Here is a 19,806-nt window from a genome sequence, read left to right as displayed (position 1 = left end):
GTGCTGAGATTATCACAGTAATATTGATGCTCACTATTTTTGATATTGTTTGGTATTAGAGACATTTAGAATTACACTTCCATGGCATTAACTCCAGCACATGACACCAGTATGTAGTCCTGGCTACCTTTGAAAACACGGATTGGGAACAGTGGAACAGAGGACAGACAGCAGAACTGGGGTGTGTCCAGCAGGAGTGGAGAAGCAGCATGACTCATATAGCTCACAGGGATCCGGATCTCAGCATGTACTGATGACGTTTGGCTGCCTGAGGGGTTGTGGAAGGAGCTGGGAACACAGGGTGTCTGAGATGCACCTCACAAAGTCATGGAGCTGAAATGTATTGATCCAAGTGGATAAAAACATGCCTGAAGACATTTTTCCGTATTTACAATTAGGAACTCTTCATTTCAACACCTCGAGACATGAGGCCGTGGAGAGTGTAGGAATCAAAAAGAATAAATATTTGAAAAAGCAACCAGTAAACAGACAGGGATTTAGACTAATGATCTAAACAGAAAATAATGTCATGGGTTCAGAGCTGCACAGACTAATCCTCTGGTGATAAATCTTAACTGCAAGGCTTTATAAACTTCTCCTGACTTGTGGGTGAACTTCAGGATGGAAACAAGAGGAGCTAGTTGCCCTTGGAAATCTGCTGGTGATGTAGAGGGAAAAAAGGAAGCTGGAAAAAAGGAGGAAAGACTGGCTAAGCGCCTGAAGACTGCTGCCCAGCTGGTTTTTGAATCAAGACAGGTAGGTTTCCTTTCACAGTCTCACGAAGGTCCACACATGACAATGTCTGCACCAGCAAGTGACAGAGATCCAAAATCCCCCCAGTTAGGATAACAGTTTTTCTCAACAGCTCTTTTATTCTTAAGTGGTGTGTGTTTAAATACTTTGTAGGTCTTTATAGTGACTTCCTGGCCTAGTCAAAGTAGAGGTTGTATTTCTCAAGAAATGTTCTCTCTGTGGTTTTCCTAAGAAATTATTGACTGGGCTGGTTTGGAAGTTCAGTTTTTACATGTATCTCTAGAAGTAGTATCATTGCCTGTAATGCAATATGATGCTTTGCTTTTGTTTACAGGAGGAGGGAAGTTTTCCTTGCCACATGGCAGAATTTATTTATTTGAAAATTCAAGCCAAAATGATTCAGCCCTTCCTAAGAACAAGAGTAATGGAAAACCTACAATTTGCCTATATCTATAAACAAAAATGTGGCAATTTGGAGCAATTCAGGCCAGACTCAAATCTAAGTTTCTTTGTAGCAAGTGCTCTTGGCTTGCTTTGGACCAGAGCAAAGTTTGACAAAGTTTATTTCTCCCAGTGCTTTTTTCATTAAAAATAAACAGGATTGGAAGGAGGGGACCATCTCCAAGCCAGAAGGAAAAGGAACAGACTCAGGAAGGAGCTAGTAATGGCATGGGGAAGGGAAGAGAACAGAAAGGAAGTTCAATGGGAAAGATACAGTAAAGCTATGCTGTAAGATTAAAAAAAAAAAAAAAAAGACAGTGTGAGTAGCATTTGGAACAAGTGTTTGGGAGAGCTGATGATTGGGAAGCCAGTAGGTTTCTATAGAGCAACAAAAAAGGCTGAGGATGGGAGCATTTCAGAACTTCCTGGTCATAGACAAGGATGGAGGACAGGGGAGAAGCCAAGGGCAAGAGGCTGAGGTTGAGTCTGCTGGGTGCAGTAAGGGGAAACCCAGGAGCAGCATGAGAAATTAGCATTTCTCATCTTCAGATAAAGTGGGAAGAATGGGAGGGAGCAAGGTAGTGTAGGATGGAATCAACTGTACAAAATGTTCCCAGCAATTCATGCCAGCAGGAGATGGGACATCTCAACAGTCCCATTATGAAGTGAAATAACTTGTTGAAAAATGCAATAAAGTGGAAGGCAGAAGGATCACTGTATCCTCTCATTCTGTCCTTGTGCCGAGCTGCACATCTGTGCTGCAGCTGGTCCTGATACCTCCCTGCTTTTCCTGGGCTCATTTCTCAGCTGCATTTCCTGACAAAGTATGGATCTTCCTGTAATACACTAAACCCTCCAATTTAGCAGTTGCTAAAGGAAAAGGCATTTCAGCTCAGTTGCAGCTTGAATGCCATCACTTAAACTCCAGGCTGTTTGATAGACCATGTAGAAAGTGGGTTGGAATCACAAAGGAATCACATTTAGTGGTTTTAAGATTGCTTTCACACTCCCTTGTAAAATATCTGAATATCATTGCCACAAATGGTTCTAAATGATCATAAATATAGGGTGCTTTTTTGGTATTAATAGGTTCAGAGAAATTAGAAATAAAACCAGGAAGTGACAGCAAAGGGAAAACTCCCCTGTGTCGGATTTTTCAGGAGCAACCTGTTATAACTTACACCAGGGGACTTTGAAATTATAATTAAGAATAGTCAAAATATAAGAATCCCAGATCTTCTAATTACCATATATATATTTGGGTTTGCCTCTCCTGGAAGCTTACTATAATTTTCCAGATGGGCATGTTGGTTTTAGTTCCACATGATAAACAAGAGGAGATGTAAAAAAATTTTGCAAAACTTTCAGCTTCAATTTAAAGAAAAGGATACCTCTTTCACACCAAAATATGTCTATAAAGAAAGAAGAGTTGCAAAAGCCCCAGAGTATCAGCCAGCAGGAGCCAAGTGCTGTGAGGGAGTGGGAATGATTGTTCTGAGGGATCAGGATGCTGGTGGCACAGAGGTGTGCAGTGAGGGAACGGGACCAGATTGCAAACTGCTGTAGAAGAATTACCCAAATTACTGAAGTCTCCATCTAGTTATGATGTATGTTCCTTATACACATCCAGATACATGATAGTCTTTGTTTTCTAGCATGTAACAACTCCCAGTCCTGAGTCTGTGGTGTGCATTCATCAAGTAAGATAAAGTGATGTTTGCCATACTGATATTTGCCATTGCCTCAGTTGTTGGCAGTTCACATGTAAGGTCAATTACATGGGGTTTGATTACTCTTGAAATCCAGCTAAAATGCCTGCTTGAAACAAATGACATCTTTTCTGGGTATTGTGGTGCCTTGTAGTGCTTCATCCCCCCCACTGGAGGCAATTCATTTAGTAAGTGTCAATTCCTGTTTCTCTAGTAGTAGAGCAATGGCAACAGCTTGCAAAAAAGGTTGGTAAAGAGCACATGGGTAGGTCAGCAACACACAGGCAGAAAAGGAGGGGCTTATTTGCTGAAATAAGGTAGATAAGGCTGGGGAAATCTGACAAACTCATGGCAGTACCTGTGATCAAGGTTTGACAGGACTATCAGTGGGACAATCATATGTGCACAAGTCTGGAGAGAATCTGATCACTCCTGTTACAAGAAAGAGACTGGAACAGATGGATTTCAGGGGGACTTTTGTCCATCCAGAAGTACATAGTTATGTATCAGAGATCTGTCCAAGGTTGGTAATATTTTCAACAACATAAATAGCTATAGCACTATTTTGCCATCCTGTTTCTATCCTCATCTTTGCAGTTAGAAGCTACAGTTAAGTATTTATTTACTTTTGTTTTTAAAGCCTTATTCATAACAGAGTAACACTGTGGCTTTTTAAAGAGCAACAAAAAAGGCTGACAATTTAAAATTTAAGGAAATTATATTCTATAAAAAATTTAAATACTTTGGCTACAGTGGAATTTCTTATTTAACTTCTTCTTTGCTCTTCTCAGAAGCCTAGGTAGTCCAAACTAGGCAGAATAAAAAAGCCTTAAGTTTTCAAGAGCAGGTTTTTTTTAACAAATTACATTATATGCGCACTTGTATGTTTTGGTCTGTTTCTAAATACTAGCAGGAAATTAAAATGGGTACTTACTGCAGATGTTGTATTTTACTGGCTAGGCTAGTGTGTAGCATTATGGTGAAGCAGAGAAAGATAAGAAGAAGAAGGTAAGAAATAATAAAGAAAGGCGAATGCCAGTGCATAATATAACTTAGGAGTTGCCTTTGTAGGAAAAAGCCTGAGAACTCTTATCTGATTTGTTTTCAGAGACGTGATGCACACATTTCCAGCAGTTTGCAACCAAAACGCCCTAGCTGACAGGTAAAAGTCAGCATAGTGCTTTTATTTGTGGAGCAGGCAGAAGTTGTCAGTGACAGAATGCAAATTCAGAAAAACTGATGGGAAAATATTGACTGTGTAAACATGAATGGCCAAAAGAATTGGGAGGCAAAATGCCACCAGTGCTGTTGCTGTCACACAGCGGGACGTGGAGCCTGCTGCTGAACAGTCTTGTGTCAGTACCCATGAGGATGCTCTGTCAGGGCTTCAAAAGGCTGACAAACTAATTCAATCAGTTGGTCACTATCACAGAGCTAAAGAATCAACCTATTTCACATGACAGATCAAGCAGTTGCCCTTTCCAATGTGATTTGGTTTAGGTCAGCTGTCAGATGCAAAGAAGCGAGTCCAGCACCGTTACCCAGCAGTTGCTGCCTGCTCAGTGCAAGAGCCTCTGGAAAGCAACATCCTGAAGAGCTGATCACATCCAATCCTAAGAGGATCAGAATTTGCCATGTTAAGGCCAGGTGAGTTTGACCTGTTAAGAACATTATACTATGTTAGGTGTCAATGTAGGCATCAAAAAGAGTCCTGTTGTGGAATCTTCTTCCTTATGCTAAGAAAATGTGGCCATTTATAAGAACAGCCGAGTTATTAATGGAGTAGAAATTTTCTTTAAGTACTCTGCAAGCTTTAGTCCCTGTTGGAAGCAACTCATTCTATTTATAGCTTTAGTACAATTTTTCTGAACACAGTTATTGATTTAAATTTTCTTTCATTTTATTGCTAGTGATTTAGCTAAATAGCAGGATAAAGGTACTCAAGCCAAACAACAATACAACAACAGAAAAGTACAGAACAGAAATAGGGCTTGATATTCTATTAACCAATTCACATTTTTATTCTGGGGCAAAGAAATACACATTTGCCTTTAACAGAATGACCGACCAAATTGCTGTCAGTCAGCCAATCTGATAAAGGTCAACTACCGAAAACCCAGTCTGTCAGTACACAAACTAAGTGACCTGGGCAGTCAGAAGTTCATTTGTTGTTTAGAAGGAAAAGTACACTATTTTCATAGATGCATCTGTTCTGCATCAACTACAAAACTTTAAATGAAAATTTATGGTGGAAATAATGCTATCAACTGCCTTAATTATACTCCTTGCTCATTGGGATTTCTTTGGGTATCTTGACAACACAAACTTAGTTTAAATAGAATTATATGTTTTAAGTCCTTCAAAATGTTGTTTACTTTTATTTTAGTAATACAACTCTTCCCAAGAAGTAAACTGGCTAAATTAAACTGTCAGGGGTGGAAAAGAGGAATACAGCCACTATTCCTAAGATAGACAATTATTTTGTGTAGAGATTCACATTTTAGATAGTAGAATAAAACTTTAACTGTTGCTCACCTATTTTCAAATTACCTAACTATGAAAATATTTTAAGCAGGTTTTACTCTCTGTAGAGTGCTGACCTGTGGTACCTGGCAGTGGGGCTGACTGGTGCTCTCGTGTGGCTGATGCTCACCAAAGGAAAGGGCTGGGATTGGGCATCACAGAAACTTGTAGAGTAACTTCCCTATGCAAAGAAGTTTGCACAGGAAAAGTTTATCAGTTACTGCAAAGAAATTCCCTTATGTTTTTGGTTAGGAGTTGATTTACTTATTGCAGTCTTGTTTATATCCCTCCTAAGAAAAGAGTTAAAAAAGATGTCATCCTCTAAATGTGGTTGCCTGCATGACCATCGGCTGGACACGTTTAATTTTGGAGTCAGCCTGAATAGTTGCATCACCACACAGATCTAAATCTCTCCCTGCCATGTCTGCCCAGAGGGAGCATTTTGAGTGTTGCAGCATTCCTCATGCCAGGGAACAAATAGCATTTCGAGGTGTAGTTACCTTTTGGTTTTGTAGAAATTTCAGGAACTCACATCTGGCAGTAAAACTGTAATGCAAATTAGACGTTCTGTCTTAATAGGTAAATTATGCACTTAGTCTTTTAACATCCTTTTTTCCTTTCAAAAGTACCACACATGTACCTTTTTTATTTGAAAGAGGGAAGCTGCTCCCCCTGCTAAGCTGCAGGTGTCTTACCCACTTATCTCTTTTGTCCTCTCACTTGCCTCAGTTCTGGTGTCTGTTGTCTGCAGTCACTTCTTTCATAAGGATGATATTTTTTTTACATCCGTGTTCTACCTTTCAAAAAAAAAAAAAAGAAAGCTTAAAGGAATTAAGATTTACTCTGACTTGTATGTAGGAAATAATAATTTCCTTATAGAGATGGGAATAGCTTGTTACAGAATAAATTACATAAATGCTGTGTGCAAGCGCTGCACAGAAATCCTGAATCATAATGCTGACTATATCTGCTTACATGATTCCAGTAAATAAGTGATTACTGAAAATGGCTGCTAATTCTTCTGCTGCTCAGATGGTGCCAGTTTCAGAACCTAGAAAAAAAAAATTTATTGTTGTTTGTTCAATCCCTGTTGTTATTGTGTACTTCTGTTCCCTTATTAAGCTGGAGACAAGCAGAACTATTTCTGGTTTATGTGCTTGTTTGAGCAGAATCATCACTAGTGTCAGCACTACCAAAGAGAAGGAATTGACACCCATAGGTTGTCATATAAGCAAGAGGGCATTTCCCCCCCAGTTTATACAGTGCCACTGTGCTGTGAGTGCTAGAGGAGCAGGTAAGCAAATATTAGCAGTACTTGTGGACATTTGTGGGGCACTGAGACGTGTGTGTGTCAAGCAACAGGCTTACTAAGGAGATGCTGACTTCTCTGAAGTGGTTTGAAATGAATCAAGGTGGCAGTATGTGGGAGCCTGATGCCTCCAGTTTTAGCCATCACATCAACCTCTTTCTTCCAATGTGCCTGGAGCATGCTTGTCTTGCTCTCCCCCAGCTTTCCACTGTCTGACAAACCTCTGGGGGTTTGTGCCATCATTCTTCCTTTCCTACCTTTCTCCTTAGTGTCACCAGAAGGGTATGGGTAGAGAAGTTGAATGTTGGCACCCTGATTTCTGTCCCATGAAGACACTTCACCCCAAGTGGCTGTGAAGGAAGGGCTTGTTCACCATGATCCCTCTAGAAGTAGCTCCCTCTGATTTACACATCTTTCCAACTGCAAGTATATCTCCCTCACCAATCCCAGAGGTTCAGGAATACACAGCCTCTCCAAAATATCTGGAAGTGAGAAAGGAAAACCAGTAAGGGCACAGAAGCTCCTTATGATGCGATTTTTTAGCCTGATTTCTGATTTCATTCTGAGCAAGAATGCTTAAGATGATGGTTGTTGCACTAAACTACAGATTTTCAATCATAAGCTTGGAGTGGTGAGCCTAGCCTAAAAAGTTTTCAAGAAAGAGTTAAAAAAAGAGGAAGGTACACTTAAGCTTTTCTTCTTCACCCCCTTCTGAACTTACCTTGCATTGAGCAGATATCAGACACCATCCTGATGGGATGGAATAGCTATTTCTTGCTCTTTGTTTTTCACTGAACTAAATCTATTTCTTCTTATATTTCAAAAAGGAGGAACAAACCACAGTAAGGAATTAAACACACCACTCTAAGAACTTTGTAAAAGGGACACACGTTAGGTCATTTGGCCCGACAGTAATGTCTTGATAACACAAAAGTTTATCAACATGTAAGTGCAATAGAAATGTTACTATTAAATCTATAAAAAATAGTAATTGTAGAACTATTTTCGTTGCACATTGAAGGATTTCTGCTCCACAGCACTTTTTCCTTGAAACTATGGAAAGTGTAATACATCAATTTTTATGAATTCATTTGATTGTTGCCATTTGTATCATCTACATCAAGAGAAGCAAAATTAAGCTAGCAGACAGCAGAGAAGCCAGAGAAAATTAGATTTTAAAAGTCTATCTGAATCTCATTTACACTTTGCAGTGCAGGTGTTGAAATCTGTTTCTTAACCAGTATATTTTAAAATCAAACTGTGCTCCTTTAAATTGCTTAAATAAGATTTGTGCTCCTTTCTGCTTCACAGACCTCCTCTTTCTTTGAAGCAAACTTAAATTCCTTCAGGAAACAGGAGGCTTCAAAAATGGAAACACCATGTGACAGTGGGGAAGGGCCACGCTGGCCCTTCTGAGAGGAGCTCATCCTTTCCAGGGTCACTTTGCAGAAGCCCCATATTTCTTAGTGTTGGGATGAAAAGAAGCAACAATAAAATATGTGTTTTCAAGGGGGAAAGAAATTGTGCTAAACTGTCTCAGCCCACCTTGGCCAGTCACTTTATGTTCCCTTTCAATGTATGGCTAGCTCTCAAGTATATCTTTGTTTAACTCAAGTTGCTAAAATAACCCCTTGTTCCAAACTGTTTCTACATATAAAGATTTATAGTGCTGGGAATAAAAATAATCATCTGGATTTCATTAAGATTTTCCTGGCAAGTAATTAATGCTGAAAGCATGTTTTGATCAAGCATCTCCAACAGCAGCAACGGTAAGTGAGTTAAAAGCAGCTAGTACTATAGAAACAGGTCTACTTGGGCTCTGAAAGTTTTTGCTAGTTTTCCCAGCCCTCAGCAAACGGTGGTGCTAGTACCTTATTTTTCATTCCCTGTGTTTCCTCATTTCATGGTCATATCAGCCTCTTGGTGACTGCCAATGAGCGGATCTCATCACAGCTGAAAATTCAGGAACATGTGCAAAGAAGCCACCCAAATGGACAAGAAATTTGAATATTCTCTCTCCTGGCTTTTTCCTTTAGAATGAGAAGACTGCAGGTATGAATCTGTCAAAGTAGGTAATTAATTTTTTTTTGTTTGTTTGTTTCTGTTTTGATTTATATCTGTTGTGACTTAATTGCATGTCTCTATTTACATGTACAGTAAGTCAATGTAGGTTTTTCTGTGTTACACCTGTTGTGCATTTTTGTGTTCTAGACTATGAGAGCAGGACTCTGTCTCAGCCTGCTTTTGGGAGAATTGGCTTTTGGAGCAATAATCAGTAAGATGTGGGATGCCCTTTTCCCAAAGCAGAAATGACAGCTTATCTACTGTACTCCAAGTAAAATACTTAGTATACAGCTCCCTGTGAAGTTCCACGTTGCAGAAATGCAGAAATACCCATTGTCACCAGAGCAGTGTTTTACATTGTGCACCGGGCTGGGGAGGTACCTGTGAGATAACCTTACCCTTGGTAATGCACAATAACTCTTGTCTGCATTCACTGGGGTTATTGACTATATGGGAAACTATCAGCTACAGGTGTACATTTGGAGAAATTTCCAGAAAGTACTGATAACTTGGAACATGTAGTGTAGCAGCAAGTGTACAACTCCTGCTCATTTCACCCATTGAAAATGACAAGCTGGAAAAGCCGTTATGAGTTGTTTTGAGAGGTCCGTGTTTTATCATCAGCTTGAAATTGTGCTCCTGGCTGTTAGTCACAGGGCTGCCAAAATTCGAGTGGCTTGAAGTGTGAGAGCTGCTGGACCTGCAGGGCAATAACGGGAAGGAGGTTATTTTATGGCTGGTCTCCCTGCATGTGTTGTGTGCTTCCCTCTGATAAGGTGGCTGTATCAGCCCCACCTATTAAAGTTGTCTGACACTTCCCATTACAGACTTTGTTTTCAGATGATTATAATGTAGCCAAACTATAACTGTCTGAGTTGAAATCTGACTTCTTGTACTGGCGTGCTGAAGTGCTTCACGTGGAAATGAATCAAAAAAAGTTCCCCAGGTTTGGGGTTTCTTTTAATAAGGCTAGAGAAATTGTTTTGCACAGCGAGGATAATCTCCTCTTTGTGGAACTCTAAATGTAGCTGTGTGATCCTCGATCTGCAGGTCATGATTTCATGATCTCATTAGTGTGAGGAGAGTCAGTGTAGGATATGTATTAATGTAGAAAATGAGGACCCTAATGGATTTTTTCACGTGTACTGTGTGGGCTGTCAAAGGTATTTTCAATGTTTGAGCCTGTTTGGCTCTCCTTTCTTGCCTGAGTGCATCTGTGTTTTCTGAGTGGAGACTTGACACTTGGAAGAGAAGTGGCTATTGGCTAAAGGACAGCTTTTATCTCCGTGAAATCAGACCAAATCTGGCAAGGCTGTAAGCTGCTTAAAGAACACGTAATTCCAATATGCTCATGCTTGCTGGATGTTTTCAGCCTTATTCCCTATGGTTTATCTCTGTGTGCCCAGGCTGGGACAGTTCAGGCTGAGCAGATGTCTCCTGTAACTGAAGTTCTCAAACTGTTGCTGGCTACGCTGGCCCTGGACACCATTGCAAAGATCAGGGGCTCTTTCTCTTCATTGCCAATGCTTTACAAAATTATTATATAAAAATTATAAAATTTAAAATAATAACAGAGGAGACCTTGGTCCAGGGAACAAGCAAGAGACTAGGACAAGGGATCTAGCTGTAGAAGACCAGAGAATACAGGGACTGGGGGCCTATGGGGCAGTGAAAACAGTGTTTGGGTTACTCTGCTGGGTAAAACCAACCAGGATTTAATGGTTTGTTCAAGTGGACAAAGAGATCAGGGCAAAAAATGAGGAAGGGAGTTGAGGCATAGCCAGAGGTTATTTTACCAACCTTGAACAGAAGAAACAAGGCTGGTGGGCCATACAGCCAAAGCAGGGGTTTCCTGCAGGAGGGACTGGAATAGGGAAAAAAAATAAAGTTCCACTGTAGTGTCTATGAGAAGATGAACTTCCATCAGAAAGCTAAGCAGTAAACACTAAAATCAGCTCTGAAAGACAAAGTGGGAAGACTTATGTGTAAGAAGGCACCAGTCTAAGAAAGGAAAAAAATAAGAGAAGGGACAGAAGACGGTTTTGTGGGTTTGGTGGTTCCAGTCATTCACAGGAATGGATGGATCAGGACAATGCACACAACTGAAAGAATATTACTTTGTTTTTCAGACCAAAACAACTGTACACAACACCTGTTCTAAGTGTTTTTGCAATTCTGCAATGCCAAAAACTCAGAATGAGTGGATTCCAGAGACAAAATATCCCTTCCCTTGCAACCTTAATCCTGTCCTTGCTTATTTACATCCAGAAAATGTTTCCCTTTGCCTAACACATGCACGAAATAGGGGATTGAACAGCCTGTGAAAGTTCATGTCACAGTTATTTTAATAGCAAAGGATTTTGATAAATATATTACACTAGCTGGCACAAGGTCCCCCTGAGCTAAACAGTATGCAATATTTTAGAACAGATTATGAAATAAATAATTTTTAAACCTGAGCTATTCTGTTGGAACCAAGAGGAAAATGAAACCTGTGTTAAAGTGTATGCAGGAAAGTGGCGGCAATGGAAATCCACAAATAGAAACAATAATGATAACTAGGCGAAAATGTGATGTTCCTTTACTTTGAATGCCCAAGTTTACAACTCTGTTCTTCTAATGTTCTTCTAATTCTTGGAGGAAATTACTTGGTTTTCTCCACAAGATAGTCCAAAAATATCGTCATAATTCATGCAGAGCTGATGATACTGGATCAGGACCCAAGGATGAAGACAGGGGTCACTAAACTGTACATCTAGGCACTACCTGAGGGTGTGTAAAGGCTTTGTATATCTTCCACATGAATTTGAATTACTGCCATGAACTCTGATGGGTGTTTTTTCACCAAAAGATCGGTATTTAATTAAAATTATCTGCATTAAAATATGGTGCTTTTTCTCCCTGTCACAATACTGGCAGGTGTGCATATGGCTTTATTTTACTTTTGAATCTGCTTGGAAGAACTAAGTGTTTTGTGTATCTAATCTTTTGCAAGTTTGTTTCTGTTTGAAGATTTTGCCTGCTTAATAAGCAGTAAATGAGCTCCCTGACAGAACAAACCCCTCATGTATTCCAATATTCTTTACCAGATGCTATCAGCTTGTGCCCAGAGAAGGTGAGCACCTAAATTAGGCACCTGTTAGGAATGGTCTCAGGTTGTCTGCTCAATGGAAAGGGTTTAATTTGCTGTTTAGGACCCACCCCTTTTCCCTAGTTATTTGTGGCACTAAAATGAGATGTGCACATCAGGAATAAAGTTACACTGTCAAAATAAAGTTCAGCAATGTGATGTCTTTGGGCTGTCATCTGTTACTGCCTAGAGTCAGCCTTGTTCACACTCACCAGGGCAGAGCTGCCATGAGAAGCCTTTAATGATGAGCCCTCCTTTCATCAGATGCAACAGAGGGCCCACATACTTCACCTCCCGAAATCAGAGCAAATTCTGCCACAAGCAGGTGGAAGGTGTGTGATTTTATAATTTACATAGTGGATGGTTGTATTTTTGGAGAATAAACTCAAGCTTTAATTCCCATTAGGTCACGGCTATTTTAATAGTAAGAAGGGAGAGACAACAATGGGAAAATATCTTTTAATTGGAACAAAGTTGTGATTATGCCTGTTCCCAAGAACAAATTCTGTTTGCTCTGTGCCAATAGCCCCTAGCTGTACTTAGCAATTTGGAAATTTGGAATTCCGAATAAGAGCTTTGATTCTGTTACTTCCCCACTTTGCATGCCTTAAACAGACAGAATCAGCAAGAAGTGAATAGACAAGATTTAACTTTTTCCAACCAAGTAACATACAAATGAAACCATATGACTACAAACAATAGCTCTTGTGTCCTATTCCTGCTGTTTGTAGGTCCATATATTGTTCCTTTGGCTAGCTACCAGAACTCATAAAATGCTTTTAGGCAGCTGTGTCCCATTAAAGCCACATGTTACATTACATCAATAAGGAGCCACAGAAGTGCAGAGCTGACAGGGATTTTAGAAGACTGCTTTTTTATCTTCATAGACTGGGAAAGGATCGAGCATGCCACCCTAGAAGATACTAAAAGCCCTCAGAGGAGCTGAGATTCCAGAACTCTTTTGGCTATTTTGGTATTTCTTTTCTCTGACTGTTAGATAACTCTTTGTAATATCCAGCCTTAGTATTTTTGAATTTTGTTCCTTATGGTGGACACTGTAAGCTGTTGATTAGAATCCTTTTATAGAGCTCTATTACTTTTTGTAAGATCACTGTCATATCTGCTCCCAGTCTTCACTTCAGAGAAAAGCAACCCAATTAGCCTGGTCTTTTTTTATCTTTTTATCACCTTTTCTGTTTAAATCCTCTAGTACTGTTACAGTTCTCTGCATTCTGATTTAATTTTTTCTTGGGAATGGATTAAGTTAATTCTTCATCTGAGGACCCATCAGTGACCAATATAGCAATCAATAGCTTCTGTGGATACATGTGATGCATTTGCTGCCTAGTCAAAAATTATTTCTCTTGTGTTTGTGCATTTGATTATATTCTATAATCTTTCTATAATGTGAAATTACTATAAAACATAGAAAATAATATCTGCCCCAAATAGAAGAACACATGGGTTTGAGTATTAAAAAAATAATATTTTTTTAAACAGTAATTTTGTTAACACAAAATTATGCAGTTGCAAGGAGGACTTTTGTTAGCAGTGTCTCTTAAGTGACAGATTTCTGAGTTTTGTTCATATACGGAGATTAAATGGGGAACAGTTTAAAAGGTTAAGACTCATCACACTAAAAAGAGATGAATTAGGGGGTGTTTGATAGAAATCTTCAAAGTTATGCATGATGTTAACAGTTTATATTCTTTCAGTACATTAAAGATAACAGAGCCAGCTTCAAAACAAGAAGAAGATGGGTTTGTTTTCAATGCAACAGTCATGCAGCAAGTAAATGTTAAAGTGTGTTGGGGCTAATTTATACGTGTGGTAGTTTACATATGTTTAAGCACATGTGAATAAGTTTGCCAAAAATATTATGAACATGGTTAGTAAATGGATAAATCAGGGTCAGTAAATGGACAAACCAGATCCATTCCACAAAATACTCTGAGGGCGAAGAGCAGGAGCACAATAAAGTCCTCAGAAATACCGTAGGTACTTGTTCCCTGAGCACTTGCTTCTGTTCAGCTCTAGAAGAATTGCCTAGTCTGTGCACCTGCCTGCACCAATGGACCAGCACCAATGCTGTCATGCTACCAGAAACCAAGGCAGTTCCCTAAGAGTGTTGCCTTTTCAGCAGAGTTTGAAAGCTAGTATTTCTCCTCTCAGGGGAAAAAAAACTATCTCCCTGCCTCTGAACACTATTTCTTTAAGGATGTATTCATGGGGGAATGTGTTTGAGCAATTTATGAGTGCACAGAATGAAATCAAATATATAAAATACCATTATGATTCAGCAGAACAGGACTCTCCTTCATTAATTGTGATTTAAGAAGTTACAGAAAGTATACTCTAAAAATCAGGAGAAACTGAAGAGGATAAAACCTAGCCATTCTATTCTGTGCAAGCGTTATTCAAACAAAGGACAGCATTTCAGAATTAGGTGTAGCTGTGATATACATTTCATACAGGTAAGTTCTATTCTATTCTTCCAAATTTTCTTTGCAAAGTATGGATACAACGACAAAGGAAGGGAAGGGGGAAGGAAGGGCAAGAAAATGAAAGATGCTAATTGAGTAAAAAATTTTTGAAAGACTGAAAACTGAAGAGATATTACTTTACGATCTCCTTCTTTACTATTAAGATCCTTTATAATCTGACAAGTGTCTATACCTTTGTGTATAAATTACTTGTTGAAAAGCAAAACAACATAAAGATAAACTCTAAATGAAGGCTGGAAGTTGAAACAAGCTTCTAAAAAAAGCCCTCACAAAATCCAACCCCCTTACCTAACAAATCACGCCTGGCTGGTGCGCCAGTGGAAGACATCAAATCTGCAGTAAGGTCAATGGCACGCAGCATTACCAAAAAGAGACATCTGTGCTTCAGACCTTGGAAAACAGATAGCACTTTAAAGCATTTGTCTGCACTCCTTAAGCTTGTTCATGGGCATGGAGGAGTTGCACACAAACATTCTTTGAAAAGATACAGACAAAGTAATTTTTGTATCAGTGAAAACTCAGAGAGGGCAGTAAATCATTCAGAGGATCAGCCTTCTTTTCTGTCTAGCATAAAGGACTAACAGATTGGGCTTGCCATACAGCACAAGGTAGAATGTTTGGACAGAATTTGTGGAAAAGAGTTTATTTTTAAATTCAGGACAAAAGGCAGAGTTCAGGATGGCTATTCTTTGGCAATCAGATAAGAAGAAGATTGATCATCATTATATGGAGGTTGTGGAAGCTTTCTAATTTAGAACTCAAGTTACTAGAAACAGCAAAGTTGCTCTTCAGACTTCAGTGCAAGCTGTGTTTTAATCCTCCCTGTTTTTCAGTCCTCCCAGAATTTTTTTGTTATGTGTAATGTGGTACTTTTGTGAACAAAACATAAAGTAAACAGATGAAAAGCTACTTCAGATGGCATATTTTCCATAAGTTTGATTGTTTTAAAGTATTTTTTCTTTTTTTTTTTTTTTTGTCTTCCAATGGGGAATTCTCCTTGTCAATATCTTTATGACAAAAATGGTTCCCCCAAATTCATATAATGCCTCCATGTCCCCAAGCCTTTAAGAGAATATTGCCCCACTGTAGAAGTCCACGCAGCATTTTTTCAGTTTGTTGCTATGCATTTCAAAAGATCAAATCATTCCCCTCAAAACCTCACAGCTCATCAGCAGAGCAGGGCTGGAGCTGTAGGGAAGGCAGCTCAGACCCCTCAGTGAAAGCACCTCTTTACTGTCCACCTCCTGATTTAGCAATCCTTGGGCTAGCTGATTTCTGAAAGGAGTCACAGTAGCATGGATTTTCAGCTGGTCCAAAAGATGGACTCTCCACAAGGTATTCCCCTGGTACCTCAGTGGCTGGCCCTTCCCTCCTGCCATCCCTCCAGGTGCCAGGGCACCCTATGCAGGGTGCAGCCAGTGCTGTCAGGCACACACTGTCCCCTCTAGATGTTGTATGGGATCCTGTCCTGGTTTTTGCTTCTTTTCCTTTTTTCTTTTCCTCCCCTATTGTTTACTACTGGGAACACTGACCGAGTTCATAGTGAGTCAGTGGTAACCATGGACAAGCTGGCCTGAATTATCTATCAGCTAAAGAGGAATGGAAGGTGACTGGACAGTTAAACAGACTTTTTCCAGCAAGAGGTTAGTATGTCAAGAAGTTAGGGCATGGCTCATGGGGTCCAAGGAGGAATATCATCAGGCAGTGTTTGATTTACTTATGTCCATTGACACAGGGCTTAAAGACTTTTTTTTTTTTACTAGAGTTGGAGGGCATTACTGCAATAAGCAAACAAGCATGCTGTCTCTTCTGTCTCGTGGATATTAAGTCAGACATGTCTTAAAACTTACCTTATTATATTATTATCGAATTCTCTGTTCTTTGCAAATGTTAAATGGTCATAGCAATGTAACTATAGATAACTTCACTGAATTTGGCAACGTTGCTATCCAGGCCAGCTGGAATTAATTTTTAAGAAATGATTTTATAAGAAATCTAGTTCTCTTCTTACTGTCACATGGTAATTCACTTCTTTCACTAATTTGATAATTGTTTTTTTGGAAAGGGACATGGATTTCTGGCAAGCTTTTTCTTCTATAATTTAATACTCTTTGATTCACATAAACCTATTGCTAGCCAGTAAATAATTTTTTAGCATTTGTTCCATTTGTTGTTTAACAATGAAGATAAATTTACAGGAAGATCACCAGAAATACCCTCTTGCATTTTTTCTATTCTTTTTTTCTTGGAAAAAATTCCATTTACTTATTTTTCTCCTTTCTTCCAGTATCTCCCTAAATACTAATAAATTTTTTAAAAGATTGGCAGCTTTCCTCTATAAGATAATGCTCAGAATTTGCTATGGGGTTCGTTGTCGGCACTTATGTACAGATGTACAATTCCACTTACCTCCTGCTCTCCTGCAGGCTTTTCTTTCTAATTGCAGAGCCAGAGAACAAAAACATCTGTAGTGTTGTGGGAAAAAAGTGTGGTCCTGTGCTCTTGAGGAAGCTGAGATCCAGTGTGAGCCTTAGGATGGATCGATGAGCCCGGTTTCTGCAGTTTGAGCTGCCTTGCTGGTAGGGGTCATTATCCCAGGGGCTGTGGCTAAAAGGCCAGAAGCACACGTAGGAAATCCATGCTGTTCAGATGGGTGAGCTGAAGAGCAAGCTTGCCCAGGATCCTGGACTCTCTAAAACCAGGTGCTCAAGTATGGCTGGTGACAGAAATCATGCAGGGTGGCTTGGACATTTTCCGTCATGATTTGATGGGATAAAGCCCTGTCTTCAACTATAGTTGACCTACATTCCTAGATACCTTTGCACTGGCCTTCAGGAATAACATCTGAAAAGTGATCCAAATATGCTTGATGACCAACCTTTAAATCCTCTGCAAATGTTGTCCTCTGAGATTTTTACTTCCCCACCTCTGATTAATTGGTGTGATCAGATCCTTGCAAAGTGTCCGGATCACTGTGGAAATTTTATAGGAAGTGCCAAGAAGTGCCAAGTGTCTTTTGCAACTGCTCTGTTGCTAGATTAGCAAGCCAAAGATTTCTTTGGCTGCCTCAAATAGTGCCCTAGGGTGTAATCTATCAAGTCTTTATCTCTAAGAGGTGTTGTTTCATCTTATCCTAAATGAATAATGGATTTGGAAATTCTTTGTCATTATCAGTTATGCAAGCGTTGCACTCTGCTTTTTCTCTAGGTTGTTCTTTTCTTCCTAATTATCAATTTTATCACCTGCAATTACATTTGGAAAACAAGCAAAAGTAAATGTTCTTAAATCTGGCAACAATCCGTATGCTTTTCCCTAAGATCTTAACTTTTTTTGCACTTCTCTGCACTTCCCTCTGCATGCAATTAATTATTTCCTCTTTGTTACTATTTTCTAGTACTCCTGGGAAGAGTGGAAGGAAAGGGAGGAGTGCAGAACAAGCACCGGTTTTTTCTATTTCAGATCATTCCCCTTTCCGCTTAGTCTAAAATCCTGTTGCATTTCTCACAGATGTTTGGCCATTAGCTTAAAGTAAACAGAATTCTTTTCATCGCTTTCATTCTTCTTCCTTTTCCTCTTCCTTGTTCCTGTGTCACCCTTACTATTTTTTTGGCACAGGGGAGAAAACTCTAATCCTTCCTATTGCTCAGGCCTAGTTTTCAGCTTTGCTTGTATGCAGTTCAATGCTGAATCACTAATTAAAATTAACCTCTTTAAGTAAAATTGAAATTAATAAAAAGAATTAAGTAAATTTAAATTAATCTCCAAGTTTATTCAGACTCTTTCATTAGATGGTACTGCACACGCAGCACATTTTCAAGCAGCTCATATTTTGTGTTTTCTCCCCACTGAGGGCTTCACACCCATGCAGCAGTAAGTCCTTGTTCCCAGTGAAATCCAGAATAGCTCTCTGCTACTGCGCTTTGTGATCTGTCTTAAAATGTCCAGCCTCTGGGATGTTAGCCCAAATGTGACAGCAAGCAAGTGCAGAATCACTGTCTGCACAGTCCAGGAATTAGAAGACAAAACTTCTGTGTTTGGGCATCAGAGGTTCAAGAGGACTATCTTCCTTGCCATGAGGGTAGGATCATAAAATCATTTAAGTAGGAAAAGACCTTTGAGTTCAATCATTAACCCAGCACACTCCAGTCCACCACTAAACCACATCCCTAAGAGCCAGATCTATGTATTTTTAAAATGCTTCCAGGGATAGGGACTCACCACTTCCCTGGGCAGCCTGTTCCAATGCTTCTTCAGTGAAGACATTTTTCCTAATATCCAATTTAAACCTACCCTGATGGAACTTAAGGCCATTTCCTCTTGTCCTATCACTCCTTTCTTGGGAGAACAGACTGACCATGCACCTGGCTACAATCTCCTTTCAGGTAGTGTAGAGTTCTCACCTGAGGCTCCTTTTCTCCAGGTTAAACAACCCCAGCTCTCACAGCTGCTTCTCATTACACTTGTGTTCCACATCTTTCACCAGCTCCAATGCCCTTCTCAGGACTTGCTCCAGCACCTCCACATCTTTCTGGAAGTGAGGGGCTTAGAACCAGACATGACCTTGAGGTGTGGCTGTGGAGAACAGATGTGGAGGAACTGGAAGGAAGATGGAACTTCTGGCAAGTGTCAGACTTGGGGAGTATGCCTTGCAACCAGCTGCCTCAGGCTTTCCTTGTGGTTTACACAGTATGGGAACTTTGATAATTAGAAAAAGGGCAAAGTCATGTGATTACATTATGTTCTTCTCTTAAAGATGAGCATCTCTTCTTCACAACTGCACTGATCATTTATAAAACTTTGCCCAAGAGGTAAAAAAAAAAAAAGAGACGCCCTCCCCTCCCAAAAAAATATCCCCCACACTAAACCCACAAGAAACCCTAGGTCATACCTTTTCTGAAACAAGAGAGGAATTTTGGATATATAGGATTGGCAGTCTTGTGGGATGACAATTTTGGGGGACAAACATCCAAAGATTGGGAACACAGAAGACTGAAGATTTTGTTTTAAGGTAAGAAATATGCTTGAAGGAAATGAAAACAGGGCATAAGGACAGAATTACATCACCTGACAGTGCCTGCTTAGGTGAACACATCTTGGTTTTCTTTGGCCCCTCTGACATAGAAATATGGAAGTATTCACATAGAAATATGGCAGAATTGGAGAAAGAGCCTATTATTACTACACTAATTAAGATTGCAAAGACAGCATTTCTGAATTCTGTGTGAGTTAGATCATAAGACTAGAAACCTTACTGACATGTGAAGTAATAGTTTGTCCAGATAAATAAACCAGAACCTCTGATATTATGTCCCAGTAGCTGCAGCCTCCCTGAACTCTAACAGGTAAGGTCACACAAGGGTTCCTTTAACAGTT

General features: G+C 39.6%; 1 long non-coding RNA gene across 2 annotated transcripts; it reads right to left on the bottom strand.

Moving 5' to 3' along the window:
* Nucleotides 1-4,726: 4,726 nt before the first annotated feature.
* On the bottom strand, nt 4,727-17,384 carry LOC127059479 (uncharacterized). 2 transcript variants are annotated; one of them, XR_007777388.1, is made up of 4 exons: nt 16,843-17,384; nt 7,077-7,217; nt 6,402-6,477; nt 4,727-6,223 (listed from the first exon to the last, which is right to left on the bottom strand). It is a non-coding gene; the product is annotated as an uncharacterized LOC127059479 (long non-coding RNA). The 2 variants fall into 2 exon arrangements; XR_007777389.1 differs by having other exon boundaries at nt 4,727-6,219.
* Nucleotides 17,385-19,806: the final 2,422 nt, after the last annotated feature.

Source organism: Serinus canaria, chromosome 3, assembly GCF_022539315.1.
Source record: "Serinus canaria isolate serCan28SL12 chromosome 3, serCan2020, whole genome shotgun sequence".
NCBI lineage: Eukaryota > Metazoa > Chordata > Aves > Passeriformes > Fringillidae > Serinus > Serinus canaria.
This window is presented reverse-complemented; position numbering and strand designations above follow the sequence as displayed.